Source organism: Sciurus vulgaris, assembly GCF_902686455.1.
Source record: "Sciurus vulgaris genome assembly, chromosome: 4".
Taxonomy (NCBI): domain Eukaryota; kingdom Metazoa; phylum Chordata; class Mammalia; order Rodentia; family Sciuridae; genus Sciurus; species Sciurus vulgaris.
In genome coordinates this window covers 121,147,785-121,168,848 of record NC_136464.1, presented here as the reverse complement: position 1 = coordinate 121,168,848, position 21,064 = coordinate 121,147,785, and the positions used below count along the sequence as shown (strand labels likewise).

Below are 21,064 nucleotides of genomic sequence, written 5' to 3'. Positions count from 1 at the left end.
AAGGAAATCTTGATGAATACAAATCACAGAGGACAAAAAGTTTTCAAAATGCTGTGTGGATTTGGAATGTAACAATCCTACTTTCTATATCTCATGATGATACATAGGTTCATATATGAAATATGTGCATTTGTATAAGACCCTGGATTTTTGTTTTTGTTAATTTTGGTTTAACATTAAATGTCAGAATTATCTCTCTTAATGATACTGATAGGCTCACTAAATCAGAAGTCAAAATTTAATTATTGAGACAGCAAAAACATCATTCAATTCTTGGCCCTGGCCCATGGACTGTATTTGAAGGCATCTTCAGTTTTCACACATAGTCCCAAAATAATTTCATAACTTTTAGGTAAAATGTAGTTGAAGAAATCATATATCATTAACTGATTCTAGCCTTAAAGACACATACACAAGCATAGCACCATTCTTAGATTTTGATTTGTAACTTAAAGTAGATACCAACTTCAGAAAAGTTCAATATGGATACCATTAATTACCGTGCTTTTAATTAGGCAAGAAATTTTTCATTTTAAAGTTGTCATTAAGCAATCACTTTTACTGTATATCTTTCTAAATACTACAGTACTTAGTGTCATGATTAGTATTGCCTTGGAAGATCTATGGTTGCCAGTACAAATTCTTCTTATAATCACACAAGCTTTTCATTTTTTGAACACTGGGTAAAAATCTAGATCCACTGTGGGAAGCATGGGTCTCTAAATTTATTTTTAAAAGATTTTATTTTACTTTGTTATTGTTTTAAGTTTACACATATTAATTATGTCTATTGCAGATTTTGTAGTTAAAACTAGTCTGAAACTTCAAGATATTGAATATTTTAGAACAATTTGTCATTCTCTGTTGTGTGGGGAAACAACCTGTATTTCGCTTTTCTTTCATAGTATTTAGCTTTAGCACACTAGTTCCATTCACAATGTGTATCACTTATGTATGCTAGAACCATATTCCATGATAGACCACATTTTATGATGTTAAAAGTGTTATTTATATTTTACAATAGATGTCACTCAATCAAGGTTTTCAATTCCTGAGACACATAAAGCAAGTTATTAAATCTTCTGAGTCTTACATTCCTCATCTAAAGAAGAGCTAGGAAAAAAAAGTGTTATCTTCCTTATAGGATTTTTTAAAAATAAATTTAAAATGACATGCTATTTACAAATAATTTTAACTCTCATTTATAAGTGTATGAAAAATTGTTGTCTTAACAAATATTACTACTGATTCCTTTTTGTATTTCATCTAATAATTTTTCACTATCATTCCTATAAATATATCTTGTATTTCTAGGAAATCTCTAGGGTTTTGTCCTTTGACCAAGAACTTTTTTATGTAAAAATTAAGTAATTTTTTTTCTGTTACTCTAGATATTTTCTTTGGAGAGTTTTAAATTACATTACTCTGAAGTACTCTCTGGATAAGTGTCAACAAAAAAAACATTCTGAGATAAAATATACCAAACTACAATAAAGTTTACTACTAATAAAAATAACACATTCTATATTAAAACTCACACCAGGTACTGCTAATATTTTGCTTTGCTTTTGCATGTCTAAGGAAACCATAGAGAAGATAATTAATGTCAGGGATAAAGTAGATGGGAAAAATGTTTTAAAAGGAAGCCTATTTAATTATAGTTATTTACAGTCACATGAATTTGTTCATAATTTTATTGTTTTTTTCATATAAGGATGAATTTATCCTATTCTGAAAATATTTTCCATCATGGATACTCTAGTTATATAATTTGCATCATTTTATGTTTGTAATTTTCATATTGGAAATAAGTAATTTACAAAATTTCTGTGAATGCTATTTTAAAAAATCTAACAGAAACAAATTCAACCTAGTAAAGAGAAAGTTGTTGATGGTAGGGTTCTGAAGAAATGCTTATTTAATGCAACTTTCTTTTTAGTAGTAGTTTATTATTGCATGCTTGTGCTTTTATTTTGTCTTTGCAAATATACATTAATTACAAACTACAGGCCCAGGCATCATGCTAACAGCTTCAATGCTTGAACCCATGTAAAGATATTCCAATTATTCTTCATAATGCCATGGTGACAACAGTATGATTGCATTATTTTACATCTTCTCTTAATTTTGAGAATTAAGCACTAGAAGCAGAATTACCATGCCAAAATTTAGAAATGTGTCTCAGTTCTTGTTATATATTCACATACAATGTACAAAATAGGTGTACCAAGGTACACACACCAAACAAGTGCTACCAAATTAAAATGCTACTAGCTTCATAAATGACTACTTCTTTCAATATTTGCATTTTTTAATCCAAAATGCCTAACAAGGTCAAGAATAGAGTTCTATAATCATAAATAAGTCAGATCAAATCTGATTTTAAAATACCTAGGCCACAGAAGAAGAGACATACAATTTATTTCAATTGTATAATTACCTCCTTTCGTTAGTCTTTATTTTTAAAGTGTGAGTTGATGATCATCATGGGCAGGTACATTGCAGGATGCAGGGAAATCCAAGGTAAAGAAGAAAGGCTGACCACATAGGCTTCTTTCATGTCTTTCACAGAAATTCTCCATTTTATTTTATCCACATATATTTTTATTATGCTTATGGACACTAATAAACTGAGAATGAGAAAGAATAATAACATAACAATTGTCACATAGTTAGATAAAATATATTAAATCTAATCTTTATAGTGCACAATTTCATACTTTTTTGGCACTAATATCTACTTTGGACTGTACAGTGGTATGTGGAAAAATAATAAAATGTTTAATTTTTATTTTACTTGCTAAACTATAGTTCTTTTTGCACATGATATTTCCAAATAATGAAACTTCACAGGGGATTTTACTTTTTCCCTTAAAATTAGGTAATTTAATATAAATATGCAATTATGAACATTTGTTAAAAATTCCACTTTATCCTCAGATTATGACAATATAATTGTCATTATATTTTCTTATGTTTTGTCTAAATGATGAAGAAAAACCTAGTCAATAATATTTTGAAGATGTAGTATTCTACTTTTATCTAAAAGAGTAATAATATTCAATACTTCTATGCAGCTACCAGCCCTAGAACCCAAATAAAAAGTATTAAAAGAAAAAAAAAATTTCTTTTGTGGTTTCCAACTCTACTTCCTTTGAACTTCTGTTATAGTATGTTGAAAATATAAACCACAAACCCTTTTGTAAAACCGTGTACTGACACACAACTCTTTCATTCACCTTTGAAAATGTTGCAACTAGCATTTAAAAGAAAAAAATAGATATTTAAACAGAATTTTACTTTTGTAAGGACTTGATAAGAATGTGGTTTTCAACTACCTTATGAAATTTTAATACAGTTAGGAAGAGCTTTTTTTAAAAAATAAGCCACATATCATATATTTTATTCTTTCATTGCTGCATAATGCAAAGACCAAAATCCTGTTTTCTCTGCTATCAGTTAATAAAACATTTCCTGAATTATTTAACTTCCTCACAAATTCAAACCATTTTTATGTTTTTATCATTTTTCTGTCAACAGTCAAATTCCAAAGGGAAACACTATTTATGTTCATGTTTGCTTTTATTTAAAATTGTTTGATTTTAAAAGGTGTAGTATGAGCAGCGCTGTGTTTGTTCAACTCTGGCTGATATATGTTATTATGGGTTGACTTTGAGTAAATTGCCGTCTTGTTTGCTTAGAAAAAGAAAGATAGAGCTAATTGAATGAAAACACCATACAAAGAATTACAACAGTCCATTTTCTTTATTTGAAATATGTCAACACTGAAATATGAATTTGAAAGTACTACATGTAAAATATAGCAAAGATTAAAATGGTTCTAGAAGATATCTTTTGTTTAAAATATGGTAATTTACATGCAGGAAATCATACTAATTTTCTCTGCCAACCACATTTTTTATTTCACAAGAAAGTTATTGACTTAATATTTACAGAGGCACTTTTTGTTGTTTTAAATCATTGGATTATTATAGCTGCTTTAGTCTGTTAATGTTTTCTTCATATTAATCAAAAACTTGGATAGTACACACGTTTATCATTAAATGTGCTTGTAGTTCAAAAGGGTCATGTTTTCCTATAGTTTGTTAGGGACAATGTCTTAATGTTATTAACTTTTTTAAAGAATTGAATGCAATTTGAATGTTGTACTTAGAAATTAAAATATAAATGATAAAATTATCAAAAAGATGACTGGGATTTTATAAAATGTGCAATATAGTAAAAATAAGCAATACCTGCAATAATACCCATAATAAATGTGCATTTTTAGTACTTCATAAAATGATTGAGTTTCAACAATATCCCCCACTAATTGTTTTGTTATTTTTTTTATATATTTTTTTGGTGCATTATAGTTGTACATATTGATGGCCCCTATTAATTGTTTTAAATCACTCATTTGTAACATTTTTAAAAATAATATTAATAGTGCTACTGCAACTATTTAAGAAACTGAGAAAGTTGTAGAATCAATTAGTAATCTGAACTGCAAAATATTCTAAACTCAAATCAATTTTTCTTCTCCCATTTTGTTCTCCAAATTAATCAAACAGTATAATTGACCAAGTAAATCATAGTTTATATTATGGAGCTTACATATGCAGTTCCAATATTATCTGTTCAGTCTGTAGACACAATTTGTGAACAAGGATTGCCCTAGACAAAAGCTATTCCTGGACTATCTTCTTGCTTTCCTCTTCAGTGTTGTCATGGTGAACTTTCTTATCAAGTCTCTTCTAGGCTAATATTCTATAAGGAGGATTTTTTCTTTTTCTCTTAACCTTAACTTGATGGAAAATTTTCTTGTGATTAGTTCTATATGGAATTTATTTTGTTGCTCTGATAAACTTGCCTATGATTTTCTGAAAGTTAACATTTATAATGGATTAATATATTATTCCAAATAATAATATATTTAAATGGTGTCCTGTCCTTATACTTCGCAGAGAATCAAGCTAAACTATATGATGTTTTTGAAAGCTAAAGCTTCAACCTCCCTTAGTCCATGCAGCATAGTGGATTTTCTTACAAGTTATTGGTGATGTTGATGAGCTTTCTTAGTTTCAGAGGGGAGTCTTGGAAATGGAATACACTGTGAGGTACCTTCAAAACAAGACCTTCTCCATGAAGAATCCCCACTGCATCTCTTATTAGCTGTTCTCCCCTCTCATATGTAGTTCCACTTCCAATGACATGACTTAAGCACAGAAAATTCCTGTATGGAGAGTTTTAAAAAACATGTCAGTCTTCAATGTTTACAAATACTTGGACATCCTTGGTCAAATTTTATAACATTGTACAATCAGAAACAAAATGAGATTGACCAAAGCATATCCAATGACAATCTTTAAAATCAGATCTCCCAGATGACAAAGTTCTGGTACTACAAGAAACTAACATATTTTTAAAGAGTCCTGTGGAAATTTGCCCAGAAATCAGGTTCATTGAAGAAAGTTAGACCTGTTACTCTCACCCCTCAGTACCTCATAACATAGAAATCTGCCATGATCACTTGTGCTCCAGTCTATGCAATTACAGTTATCAGAAGACCACCCTGCCTTGTCCAGCAATTACCTATATAGATGAAAAAAATTAAATGGATGCTCAAAATTTTCCACATTTTTGACTAGCAGAGGACTGAAACTACAGTGCTTAAAATTTATGTAAATGCACTAATTTAAGCAGAAATCATATCAATCACTCCATTGGGTAGGTACTATTTTCTCTATTTCATAAATGAAGAAACCAAAGTAACAACAGGTAAAGATACTTTCTCGAAGTCAAATAAATAGTAAGTGGTTCAGGTGGAATCTGAACCCAAATAATGAAGTAATCTGATTCCAGAAATATATGTTCATAAGCATTACACTACATTACCTAAGTAAGAATATGTCTAATAAAAATTGCTAATGGTTATTGAGCACTTATTCGCTACTAATTATTTATCATGTATGCATCTGTTGAAATTAATATTGACAACTCACTGAAATAGATATTATTTCTATTTTACTGAGGAGGAAGCTAAGGAATAGAGAGATTTACTAAAATTAAATTCATATAGTTCATAAGAGATGGAAGCAGAATTGGAAGTGAAATTTGTTTTACTAAGGTTTTATAAATCTTAATTATTGTCATTTTATAGAAGGATGGATGGATGGATGAGTGAGTGGATGAATAAATAAATGCCTGTATGAGTATGTCTATACACATCTTAAATGAATATCCTGGAACACATATGGACATATCATGTTTATTTATAAACATGGAATAAATTAAAATGTAAAAATTGAATCATTTTTTGATTAATAAATTCTTTTAAAAATATTTGGAAGACTGAGTTCTATTTTCAATTCATTTATCTAATGAGTTGACTTAAAATATAGAGGAATGGTAGACACAAAGTGAACAAAATAATTGAAAGATTCAAACTATTCTTTTAGTATGAATTTCTGACTCCCTGAAGGTAAGATGCAGTCTGTGTGATATCTTAATTTCTTATTCCCAGAACAGTTAACAGTACATAACAGGGAATTAGGGGATATTTGGACTGGCCGGTGTGCTTGATTATCTTATCTATTGAAACACTTTGGAGCAAATTCTACAACTGATTACTCAAGTTTTGTCTGAATATCCCAAATGACACCCTTTGATATTTTCCTTTATAAGCCTCATATAATTTTGAGCAGAAAGTCTATTCATGGAAACATCTCTTTGCTCAGGAACATTTTTGTTAGGAAAGCAAGAATTTTAACTCAGTGCCAAACTTTTTCTGACATCTTGAAATCAGATTTTTAAAAATTTCTTTATAAATTCAAGTATTTATCAATATATTTGAAAAAGTTAAGGTTTAGGAGATGAAACTATACTTAATCACTATTTTACAATTTTAATGTCAGATAATGAACATCCCAGTCTATGTTATATGATGTGAAATCAAATATTTTCATTTCCAAGAATTGTTTTCAGATAATTGATGTGGTAAATATGACTTTAATATCTCCCTAGTAGATTTTAAAGACTATTTAACAATAGGATTGTGTGAATGTATGTGGTCCCACATATTTCTGTCATTATTTGACTGTCATGAGTAAATGCATTTTATAATCATCAATTTCAAAGGTTATTTCTAAATGCTGACTTTTTTCTCAAACAAGATTGCCATAGATTTGTTTTAAGAATATACTCCACTTACTGGCAAAGGTCATGGTTACACTAAAAGGAAGAAAAACTAAATGAATATCTAGAATAAGGAAAAGGAGAACAACCTGCAATCATACAGAAGACAGCTGCATCAGGCTGCATTGTCATGTTTCACTCCCATCAACTGGGCTGCAGAAATCATTAGAAATACCTGATGTGTCTATGTTAAAACAAACATTTGAGCCTGACAATGCCTAGAAATAAAATATAACTGATCATGTACAGGTAAAGCACACCTTTAATGTTCACCATTGGTATAAATATATTTGAATTTTCTTGATATTGTTAAGGAAGGAAATATTTTATGTTAATTTTGAATTTAAAGATTCACTGTCAATGTTATGTATTCATGTACTAAGGAGATTTCAGAAAAATTGCTTCCACTAAGGCAGTTACTTTTTTTAAAGATTAGTTGTGTAAAAGATTATATATAGTTGTGTAAAGATTATATATAGTTGTGTGTATATATTAGTTGTGTAAAGATTATTATATAGTTTATATATTTATTTAAGTTAAACATTCTCATAATAAAATATATTTCAGATTTGGACATTGTATGAACAAGAATTATTCTCCTTGAATATCATGTGCATGGACAAATGCAACAGATAGATTAACAATGTCAGTAAAATTCTACAGTGTCAGCACATAAGATAGATACTGATATCTAGCATCCATGAGAGTTCTACAAATATATTTCTTTGAATACTGCATTTCTTTGAGAGAAGCAGAGGAAACCTTTTGGTGTTTGTGGTAGGATTTGGATTCATTTTTAAAGATCTCCTTTAAAAAGAGTGAGAGATTGTTTAAGACTATAAATGTCTTTATTGGAATTATGCTCTTACCCTCATTTATTTTAACAAGATTTGTAATGCATTCTGGCCTTTGATCTCTTAGTTTGAAACACTGCCTGTTGTTCCATTATTCCGCCATCCATTTGCAGATAACAATACATCAGAACCTTTTTCTTGCTACAGAAACAATGCCCTTTATTTGAGAAAGGACATTGTTTTGACAGATAAAGTAGGCATTTGATAAATTGAAACAGGTTCTGAATTATTTTGTGGGGAATGTGTGCTACATCTGTCTGCTGATTTTCCACTGAAGTAGTGCTTAACTTTCTTGTCTGTTTGTGATTTATTGAGCTACAGAAAAGGTTAGAAAAATTTCATGGCTCTTCTCATATAATTTGTAAGTGAATCAAATAGCATTTGTTAATGTTTATGATCCTTAAAAGGCAAAATTACTCCTAAACATTTACTCACAATAGATATTGTAGTGACAACTAAAACAAAAGAAAATACTGAGCAGAATTATTATCTCTTCCATTAGTAAATTCCATAATGGGAATACAAAGGAACACTAATGTAAAACTATCATCCCAAACCAGTAATTTTAGATAGTATGGAATTTTACGTTGGATCTTAAACTAATAGTTTTTTTTTTGGCATAATGCAGATGTAGCAAATCATGAGGAAAACACAAAATGCCATTAGGAGTGACCACCTGAATAAATTTAGTTTCAAACAAAAATGATGTTAACACACTATATTTCCTTTTTGTAAAAAAATTTTTTTTAGTTGTTGATGGACCTTTATCAATATGCAGTGCTGAGAATCAAACCCAGTGTCTCACACATGCTAGGCAAAGGCTCTACCACTGAGCCACAACTCCAGCCCCTATATTCCTTTTTTGCTAAATAAAATTTTAACTTTCATAATTCTTCATTTAATTATATTAAATATTCCCCAGGAAAGAGCAATTATTGCCAAAGATTAAAAACTTAACAATTAAATAAATCATTTAAATTGCTCAGTATTACAGAAACACAAACTTTTATGGAGCATTTTAAAGTTAATAAACTATTTTCTCTTAAAATCAGTAAGAACAAATAGCAAAAAAAGCTGGATTATTCTGATGTACAGTATAACCATGCTTTTAACATTCGAAGCACTCAAACTTTAAAATCTATTTAAAGATGAATTTAGAATTCATTTATCCACATAGACCTAAGGTTAGGCATGGGATTATCATCCCTACTCCAATGATAAGGCCACTGAGAAAGAAAGAAATAAGGGTCACAGAGTTGTAGCTAAGGGGCCATGCTGTAGGAAACAACCTATCCAGTGTCTCTCAGTAGGTCACACTGCCAAGAGCTGCATAAAGCTTAAGATTTAGATGACCTACAGAAAAACCCTATAAGAAGTATAAAATCTCTGATATGCCAAGCACATTGTTTATATCTTTATTCAGGAAACAAAGAAAACATGGAACCATAAATGTTTTGTTCATTGAACATTACTACTGTTTTCAGGTCTATTCTCTCCTTCTCTAAATAGCTTCTTTTTGTAACAAGCCTACATAAATATACAAAAACACAAAAATTTTTAATTTATTTTTCTATATAATCTTTTATTTGTAATTTTAAGTTATAAATGACAATTATACATGTCAAAATATATTTTCACATTTATACAAATATGAAGTACAATTTATTCTAATTAGTATCCTAGTCTTATGGTTGTATGTGATACAACTTGTGGTTGTATATGATACAGATTCACTATGGTGTATTCAGACATGTACATAGGAAAGTGATGTCAGATTCATTCAAAATTATTTAATTTATTATGTAACACTCAAAGTGTACTCATTGAGAAAACATAGGGTCCATTTATTTCTCAGAGTGATGCAAGGAGAAAAATATCCTAGAATAAAAACTTCTGTCATAAGGTAATGTTTAGGAATGAAATAGAAATCAAGTTAAAGTGCCAAAGTTGGCTGTGATAAAATATTTCATATATACATATATATAGATAGATAGATACACATACACATAAATATTACAATGTATGATAGTATTCTTTTTTTCATGGTACTGGGGATTGTTGAACCCAGTCACACCCCCAACACTTCTTATTTTTTATTTTAAGATAGGGTCTTGCTTAGTTGCTTAGGGCCTCACTAAATTGCTGAGGCTGGCCTTGAACTTGTAATACTGTTGTCTTAGCCTCCCAAACCATTGGAATTATAGGTATGTGCCACCATTCTCAGTTTATACAATAATATTCTTATAGAATATACTAGGTAGCAGAAAAAAAGAAGTTAATATTTTAAATTGCTTTTTATTTCTTGTCATTTATTTTATATTTCTGACATCAGAACATGTTTCACTCTCTGATACACACATACATACACATATACTTATCTTGAAAATCCAAAATATCTATGGCTTAACTGAATTAATCTATTCCTAAATACTCTAGCATTGGCAAGTCGTTTATTTTCAATTTTTTGTGACACTTCTAAATTATGCATGTAATTGATATTTCTGTTGCCCAAATATGCAGTCATCAGTAATATAATTACTGATTATTATGTTGCCCCTTTCTACCACCAACAGAGTTTTGCATGCATTTTGAAGAGAAGGAAGTAGAGTATTCATTCAGTCACAAATTTTTATTGAGTACTAAAATGTGGTAAGCATACTTCTAGTTGCTGGGAATTCAGCAGTGGTTAAAATATTGAAAACTCCTTGCTCTCATAAAACTCTGATGAATTTATAGAAGGTAAACCATCTTTCCTCCCTCTCTCCTTCTAGTCCATCCCCTTCCCTTCTCTTTGCTTTTTTTATAATTCATTTATTTACTCATACTAACAGCGATTCTATCAGTACATGACAGGCTCTGTGCAAGGCACTAACAAACAGCAACATCTCAGACAATTCATAGTCTTTTAAATATACACACCTCTTAGTATAATTTACTTTGTTTTCATTGTGTAGGCCAAAATGCTATCTATATTCCACAAGTGCCACTTTATCTGAGGCCTGATACCTGACATTCATCTTATCAGGCTAATGATAGTTTTCCTATTGTGAAGTAGGAGAAGAAGTCAACATGTTATGTGATAGTACACATCATTTTTCTGATAAAATAAATTAAAATTTATGTAGCTGTCCACCCACCCACCCACAAATCTCTGTTGATATTTTTTTTAACTTCTCATTTAGTTTCTTTACATTTTCAGGTAATGGGACCATTTCATTGAACAGTTTAATTACCTGTTAATGCTTTTCAACTTTAAAGAAAAAAAATTAAAAACCAACTCTTATTTGCTAATTCTGTATAAAAACTGTTGTTCTTCACAAAAGCATAAACATGTCTTTCTCCACATCTGTGCTGACAAAAATTAAAGGCTCACTTTTTCCAATGATCCAGTGGACAATTTCAATCCTCCTTTCTCCAATACCTCTATGCACCTCAAGCAATTTATATAAATTTGTATGCAGGCTTATAGAGTACTTTCTTCCTCATACGAATTTATCCTATAGTTCTTCTATCTCAAAGTTTCTAACCTTGGAACTACTGAAATTTTGGACCATATAATTCATTGGTAGAAGGGAAGAGGAATTTACTGAACATCGTATGATATTTAGCAGCAAAAATGACCCCAGACATTGGCAAATATCTTCTGCAGTGCTAAATTGAGGCTGGTTGAGAATCACTTGTCTAATACAACATCTTTTCTACCTGGCAACATAATTCATTTTTTAAGAGGTATCTTAAGCTGAAGTCCACTGAAGTCCTTCTTGGCTTTCAAATTACAAATGAAAACCCCAGGTTCTGTGTTCTCAGTGCAAAGTTCTCTGCATGCTCTCATTCCTCTTAATTCATTTACTTGTACAACTGTACTCAGAACTATATTACAAGTTCCTCAAGGGAAAAATAATTTTCTTATTTAGTTTTGCATCCCCAGAGTCTATCTCTGAAGCTAGTAAACATTTATTGCCCAAATGCATAAAAGAAAAAAAATGAATGGCATTTAAAAATGCAAATTGGTTAGGAACAAATTACATTAAGAACAAACTTTTATCCAAGACCATGACTCTTCTAGTTTTAGGGGGAAAAAAAAAAAAAAAAAAAAAACAGATGGCGATGTTCTATACATATGAAAGCAGTTATGTTTCTACTAAAAACCTATTCCTGGACTGTTATGGAATCAAAAACTTCATTTTCATGTTATTTAGAGAGAATGTTTTCCTGTTTCCAGGGTGTGTGTGTGTGTGTGTGTGTGTGTGTGTGTGTGTGTGTGTAATAGGAATTGCCATTGTAAGTATTTTAGAAACCTGTTGTTATTTTAGTAAGAAGCTTTAGTAAGTCTATAATAATAGATCTGAACAGGAAGCATATTGACCCAACAGTCATCTGGACTAACAATAAAATTTGTTTCTATTTTATACTTGTTATAAGAAATAATATTTATCTTGCACTACATTCCCATCAAGCATACAAGACAAATAAGAATTACCAATTGATAAAAACTAATTTCAAATGGCTTTTCCACCAAGCTAATATGAAAAGTAAAGTTATAGTTATAAATTGCTTGTATTATTAGAACTCTTAGCTTTAATCTTACATTTTTTTTCTTGTAAACTAGAGAATCATTTAAAGAAAGTTCTGCATATTTTCAAGTGTTTTGAAAATATATCACTACCGCATTATCTTTCCATTATTTTTTGATGTTTTTCATTTTCAAAAAGCATTATTTTAACAATAATTTACAAAGCTTTTCTTTTTCCAACAGAAAGTCAAATGACTAAATTCTATTTCTAAACATTATTATTTTATGAGAAAATTGCTATTATTCTCTCAAACTTTTAAAATTATAATCATTTTTTCCTTCAACCTTTTAAGGAAAGCTTCTATAATTGGCTTACTTTCAAAGGATATGAGAAAATATGTATTCATTAAGATGTCAATTAAATTTCAGAAATAATTTTGAAAGTGGAAAATAGAACAAGCAAGAGTTTTGAAAAATGTAATTAGAAACAAAGGCTTGAGTTGCTGATGAATGAAATGTCAAGCTAAATTTCCAAAGATGGCAAGTGGTTTAAATATTAAATTATGTATGAAACATTGTAAAGAATAAATATGTACATAACTTATGATGAATAAACTATTCAAAATTTAAAACTTATTCAAGCAAACTTCCATAATTAGTCTTGAACTTTCCCTAATGATCACTTTATGGAAACCATCAAAGTGTGTGTGCTGTTATGCCATTGTTTTTAACAACATCACTCACTGTGAAAAGCAAATAAAAATGTTTTAAGAAAATTCAAAAGCTGAATATTCTTAATAAAAGAGGTCTATTAATATACTTCTCATTTTAATTAGAAGCAGAGATGGCATTCAACAAGCTTCCATTGTTTAAGTTTCATTCACCGAATGGCCAGGAGCTCTTTCCGACAACTAGATATTTAGTTCTTTTTTAAAATAATGTATTCTGTTAGGTGTTATTTTCTGGAACTAAGCTAGACAGGTTGTTGCAGTCACTCCTGAAACAGGATACCAAATTATAAGTCTGTGCTAACAGTTGGCCTCTTTCTCAGAAGAAATGCATCAACATGTTGAAGTAATCTTGAATTATTAAGGATCTTGGAGAAACTCACTTTGTGTTTGAATCACATTTCCAACCATCTTAAACCCAGAGATGGAAATTCTAAATGTTGGAGTTAATATGTTCTGTTTAAAACACACTTTCACATGTCTTGTACTCACTGATCTTGGATCTTCTCTGTAGAACATCATAATTTTTTTTTTTTTTTTTTTTGGTACTGGGGATTGAATTCAGGGTCTCTCTACCATTGGCTACATTCTCAATTCTTTTTTATTGTTTTATTTTGAGACAGGGTCTCACTAATTTGCTTAGGGCATGGCTAAGCTGCCTAAGCTGGCCTTGAACTTGTGATCCTCCTGCATCATCCTCCTGCATCACTTTAATTACAGGCATGTGCCATGGTACCTGACAAATTATTATTTTTAAAGTCTAACAAGAAATAGCAATTGTAACTAATTCTTTTATTGAATTGATCCGACTTTGCTTGAATGTATTCATTCTTTGATTGGGATATTATAGACAAAGTCACATTGTTATGCATTAGGGCAAAGCCAGAAGAGTACTAACTATGCAGTGTCATTACGATTTTTATTGCCTATGTTTGGTTATTCATACATATAATTCATTGGAATTAGGAAATTTTACTCCCAGATGCAGAATAGCAGTTTTAAAAAACATGTAACACTAAAGATTTTGTATTAATTTCATTTTACTTTATATTAGATCTGGGTCCACTACAATTCCTGTGCTTAAAACGTTGAGTTTCTTAACTTTCCTCTTCAAAATTCTGCTGTTTTAGAGTATTGGCACCTGGATACTTATTAACTTCTTTTAAGGACAGACTAGCAAAGGACCAAGGGTTTTACAACTTTGAAAGGTATTTTGTGATGTGTATTTTCTTGTGATTGTCTTATTCATACAACTTACATTAAATTTATTAAGTTATATTTCTCCAAGTTTTAATTTCCTTAGCTATTAAATGGAAATTGATGCAACACTTCCATAGGACTTAAATTAAAACTTGAGTGGAACAGAGATTGATATATGTTAATGTGAAAATTTTTAGGAAATTTGCTGTATTTTAATATAAAGAAATGCTTAAAAAACATCTATAAGTGAGAGCTACTCTCCTCAGCATGCTGCTAATGTCTACATGAAAATATTTCTAGTGAATTTCCCAAAGCCTGGAAAATCTTTGAAGTCTTGCAGTCATTTACATCTACATTCTTTACTGACATCTTGCCCATGGACAATGCCATAGTTCTTCCCTTTTGTGCTACCGTTGCTCAGTTCCCCTTCTAAGATTCACTGAAATGCCATGAAAAAAAATCACTTTGAGATAAGATAAAGCTAACCCAGTTACATGCCCTTTCTTCGTGTTCTAAGCAGGACTTCTCTGGACCTACAGATATTTGAACAGTGTTTTTAAACCATTCTGAAACATCAAAACATATGCAGACATGTATTATGGTGTGGATATGAGGTGACCCCCAAAAGCTCATGTGTGAGACAATGCAAGAAAGTTTAGAGGTGGAACGATCACATTAGGATAACTTTACCCTAATTGGTCTATTAACCTGCTTGATTGAATTGACTGGTAGTTGCTCTAGGCAGGTTGCTCTAGGTGTGACTGGGGGAGGTAGGTTTCTGGGGGCATGATTTTGGAGTTTATATTTTGTGCCTGGTGAGTGAAACTTATTTTCTCTCTGCTTCCTAATGGCCATGTCTTGATCTGCTTTCCTCTGCCACACACTTGTACCTTGATGTTCTGCCTCACCCCAAGCTGCAAGCAATGGAGTTGGCCATCTATGGACTGAGACCTTTCAGACCATGAGCCCTAAATAAACTTTTTCTCTGCTAAAATTGTTTCGGTCCGGTCTTTTGGTCACAGCAGCAAAAAAGCTGACTAAAACAACATACTATTTTTGTTTTTTGATAGATATCCATAGTAAACTTCATTCATTCCTGATTATCAGTATACCCTCACAGTACAACCAAACGCATCTAAGATATATATAACCTCAAAAGAAGTCTCAATCTCTCTATCTGAAGTGCATTCTCCAGTTCTGTCTCTAGTAATTATCAGTGTGTATAGTACATTGTGTCCAGTGATTATTTCTCTAGTGCTAGAACACATGCTCTTGAAAAGTATCCTAAACTTCTCTAATAACATTTTCTTTCAGTAACTGATATGCAGAATAAAATTCTCAAGGATATGTCTTAATTCTGTGCCTACCTAATGGGATGGAATTTAGGAGATGATAATTTATGTAATTATACATTACTAAAATCATAATCTTCAGGAATCTGTGATGACTCCTTCCAGGATTGAGGATTCTTTTTGTGAAGAGAGTTTTATAAAGAAAACTGACTCTAACTAAATATCTGTAGGAAGTAAATTAAAAAAAAAAAAATTCAGTGCTAGTTTAACAGAAGCAACTAAATTAAAACTATTGATTTATTAATGTAAATAAGATGTTCAAAAGAAGAATCTGGCTTGAAAAAACACTCAAAGAACCTGTGATATTTCTCTTTCTCTCTCTCTCCCTTTCTTATATCTCATCTCCTCTGCAATGCCTGCATTCTTAAGCAAACTCTGGGCAGAGGCTAACTGGCTAACTACCGATTTAGACTTGTTTTCCTTCTAACAAGTAGCCCCAGACAAAAGAAAACATATCTCTTTTGCTAGTTGAAGAAATGTCCTGGTGATAACTTTGTTCTACCTACCTTGGTTACCTGTCCGTTGATGAGATTCTGCATTTCCAACCATTCCCAGGTGATATAAATTGTATTGGTCTATGAAGATATTAATAATTATTATTATTTCTCATCACATTTCCATTTTCAAAGACTTTAAAAATACTTGCATTATTTACAAATTTAAATCCTATTTGCAATATAAAACACTATGTGAATATAAAAGCAGCTCCACCAACATAAAGGTCAAATATTACATCTACTCTAAAGACAAGAAAAGTGCTAATGAGAAAAGTTGTGTAATGTGTCTTTGGTCACAAAATCAATTAGTATTACAGTCAGGACTGATCTGTTGGTTTTTTAAAACTAATCTCAGCTGGAAAAAGAGCACTACTTAGTGTGGAGGCCAGAATTTGAGCAGCAATAGAATTTGCATTTCATGGCATTATTTCTGAGTTATGTGCAGACCAGAATGAGTTAGTGGGTAAGAAATTTGGGACAATTAAAAATGTGTAGACTAGAGTATTCTAAAAAAATAAATTGATACTCTGAGGAGAAAACCTCCTAGTCTGACTTTGGTTTTTAGTAATAGGTTTGAGAAGTGAGAATGTTATATGATTATGAGATGAAATCAACCTTTGCTTTCCCAGTAAAGGAGTATGATGATCCTTCCTTCCTTCCTTCCCGCCTTCCCTCCTTCCTTCCTTCCTTCCTTCCTTCCTTCCTTCCTTCCTTCCTTCCTTCCTTCCTTCCTTCCTTCCCTTCCTTCCTTCCTTCCTTCCTTCCTTCCTTCTTTCCTCCCTCCCTCCCTCCCCATACCCCTCTCTTTCCCCCTCTCTTTCTTTCTTTCTTTCTTTCTTTCTTTCTTTCTTTCTTTCTTTCTTTCTTTCTTTCTTTCTTTCTTTCTTTCTTTCTTTTTTTCTTTCTTCATACATTCTTTTTTCCTGTTGAATAGAATACCTTGGGTATGTCCAGATTACTAGTTACTTCTCAAAGACTTGTAGGGGTGGAAGTGAGTGGGGATTATGGATGTGAAAATTTTTGGATACTGATGTGTATACATGTTATAATTTTTGTTTTATGAGGACTAAATTGAACTGGAGAATTGGCTTCCTAAAAAAAGCTAAATAGCTTTCGGAAAAAAAGATTAAAATTGTCATTTGATGAAGTATGTAGGCAAATCTTCTCTTAAACTCTCCCCCAGATGTATTCCACAAATTTTATAGAATCAAAAATATTTTGCAGTCAGTCACGGGAGGTGTTGGAGATGATTTGCCATACTCACTTCACTTTGAAAGAAAGATACCTGGCCAGCAATGGTTGGAGTGAGGCTCTAGCTAAAGGACTAGGCCAATGCTAATACATTGACTTTTTATCTGTTCTATACTATGATATATTCTAAACACCAAAACGTGTAAGGGTTTATCATTTTATGCTTCTTATAAGCTAACAAAAAATAAAAAAAAAAAAAATAAAGAGAGAAAGAAAGAAAGAAAAGAAAGGAAGGAAAGAAGGAAGAAAGAAAGAAAGAAAAGAAACTCACGGAAGAAGACATAAGAGTCCTGGGCCAGAGACAAAAGTTTTTATTATTTATAGCATAAGAAGGATCAAGAATATGAGGCATATTTGTTTATAACAGCTTTCCTTACCTATGAGTTCCGTGGGGGAGATGTGATATAGGTCCCACAAACAGGTGGAGTAGAGACCACCAACGATTTGCGTAAAAGCTAAAAAACAGTGAGTTTAGGGAATTTGCTTCCTGTGTAATGAATGGTAAGCAAACTTGCATTATGTCTAGAGGGAGACATTACCTTGCCCTTTAAAGTTGCTTGCTGCAAATACAACTCTGAGGAATGGCTTATGTAAAGATCAAAGCAGAATTTGTATTCTTAGCATGTGCATTAAGAACATGCAGTGGTACTCAGAGGCCATGGAGGATTGTCTTATTCAATTGATCTGTATATGGAACATAGTAGAAACTAAATAAATAATCATCAAAAAATAAATCAATGAACAATAAATTTGAATACATTAAACTTGAGATCTATGTAATGAGCAACATCACAAAATGAAAGATAAATGCAAACTGTACAAAAATATTTGCCAAATATTACTGTCAAATTTCTAAAAATCAATAAAAATATACATACAAATCAGAAGCAAATTAAAAAAGGACAAAGAATAAGAAAAGGAAACCCAATCACCAATAAATACATGACAAGTTTCCTCACATCAACAGTAATTAAGGAATTAAAAGTTGAAGCTTTGAGTTACAATTTCATATTCTTCAGTTTGGCAAAATTTAAAAAGTGTAACAATATCAAATATTAGTAAGAATGTGGAGTAATGCTGATTATAAGGAAAATAAATCATAAAATATTCATAAGACGAAGTACCATACTATAGCCAAAATAAATGAACAAGAGCTATGTATAATAATATAGACAAATATCAAAAGCATAATGATGCATGAAAGTAGAAAAGGAGAATAAACAGAAGATCTTATAACGTGCAATACAATAGTAAATATTATGTATAAATCCATACCTGTATTGTAATGATTTATAATATCTAAAAAAGTAATGAACACTGTAAGTGTGAATGCTAGTATTCCTCTAAATTCATACATTGTAACCCAACACCCTAATAGTAGTAACAAGTAGGGTCTTTGTGAAGTATTTAATTCCACTCTTATGAATGGGATTATGCTCTTATCAAGGAAACTCTAAATAAATTGTTTATCCAATCTAACATATGAGATTTGTAGTTGATTTGAAATCACCACACTTAAAAGCAAATAATTTAATACCAAATTGATGATTTCAGGTGACACCCTGTTGCGTTGCAACTGGATCAGGCCAGATGCCCTCTGCAAACAAAGATAATTCTATTCCTGTCTTGGAATATTATGATTGCTTGGTTCTAGCCATTACAAGTTCAGCATGTAGAGTCATCTGAAGAGCTAGAACATCTGACTTTCCTCTAGCAATTATGTGCTGACCCAGAGCACAGATTCTGAAAGACCCCTTAGACTTAAATCCCAAGTTTCTTTCTCGTAATTCTCTGACACTGGCCAAGTTACTTAGCTAATCTATGACCCAATTCACTTAATGATAAAATGGTCATAGCAATAAAAGTATCTTTCTTCATTGAATGACCTCTTGGTTAGTCACCATTCACAGCTTTACCCACTTTCTTTATTCCTTATTCTGTTCAAAGATCTACACACTCCAAAAATCACTTAGAGAAGATGACATCACCCCCATTTCCTGCTATGGATCTTGGTTATTTTAAGTCAGTCTATGGTATTTTTCTATGCCCTGTTATTTATCCAGGAGTGAGCATGCAGCCTAACCAGACCAAATAACATCAAAGAAAAGCCTGATACTGTGTGATTGATTTTCTTCTTTGTAAACAAAATTAAACAAGAAGTCTTTCGCTTTCAGTTTCTGTTGGTGACCACTTTGTACAATGAACCAAATAGACTGAAGTAAAATAAAGGGTTAAGTAAGCAGAGCAAAGGGGCAGAAATATTGCAAATTTCTGTTGACATGAGTAAGCCACAGTCAGAACTGTACCCAAAGCCTGCCTTATCTCTAAAATTCCAATTATTGTGAGATATTAAATTTCTTTAATATTTAAACCAATTTGACTTAGTGTTTTCTGTTACTCGCAGAAGAACACAATAACTGATACATTATCTCATATATTGAACTGTAAAAATAAATGAGAAAAAAATTTTAATGCACTTACCACAATGTGCAGTACATGGTTATTTTTAGCAAGAACAGGTTGGCCCTTCTCCTTTGTCAGCACACTCTAGCATTGTAGGTAAGTAGCTTCTGTTTAGTAGCCTAAACTTCACATAGTCTTTGCCTTCTGGCTTGTTCTAACTTTCCACAGAAGTACTTTGCTTTATAATCATAATTATTTATATTCTGTGTCTCAAGTAGGACCTGGCACATAGAAATTTAATAAATGATGGAAATTTAACAAACATTTAAGAAATATTTTTAAGTGAATGAACTTACTTGTTTGACTCCAACAGCACATAACAATAATTACTATGTTATCTATATATCTGGTTTATTAAGTCTCCTACAGGAAAACATTTCACTTATGCACATTGTCCTAAACAGGTAATAAAAGAAATGAATAGTTAATCATATATCAAAAGATACAAAAGCATTTGCTTTTGTAAATTGCAGAAAGCACATTTCATATTTCATACAATCTTTGAAAAATTGTAAGAGTTGGTAGTTAAGTCTCTTTATTATCACACACTAAAACTTACCTTCAAATGTTATAGTTTAATGGAAGGCTTTTTCGCATCTTTTTTTCCCCTTCTTAACATGAAAATAAATGTAAGTTCAAATGTCAATAAGACTATTTGAAACTCAGCAATGTCTGAGGAAGAAGGATATTTTTGGGGGAAAAATCACACACACTTTTACTTTAAATATGTTTAAAGTAACATTCATTCTGTAAGTCCTTAATGCCAAGCCCTACAAAGAATTATACACCATCATTTTAGGAAAAAAAAGAAAGAAAAAATTTGGCACATGCCTCCAAAATAAAGCATTGAAAATACTTTTTTAATGATAGCAAGCACAAAAACACTTTGCATGTTCACTCAAACACGAATGTATAATCCCCCTGAATTCTTTAAATCTCTGATCTCCTTTGGGAATGAAATAACTTCAGGGCTCAATTTGTACTGGTAGCTTAATGATTAAAGATGAAA

General features: G+C 31.2%; 2 long non-coding RNA genes across 4 annotated transcripts in view; one reads left to right on the top strand and one right to left on the bottom strand.

The window, feature by feature from the left end:
• Window positions 1-21,064, top strand: part of LOC306658697 — a 284,777-nt gene that overhangs the window by 186,715 nt on the left and 76,998 nt on the right. The gene's annotated exons all lie outside the window — the stretch shown is intronic.
• LOC306659029 lies at window positions 1,982-20,271 on the bottom strand. The gene is made up of 4 exons (XR_013763180.1): window positions 20,074-20,271; window positions 16,351-16,419; window positions 5,125-5,236; window positions 1,982-2,630 (listed from the first exon to the last, which is right to left on the bottom strand). It is a non-coding gene; the product is annotated as an uncharacterized lncRNA (long non-coding RNA).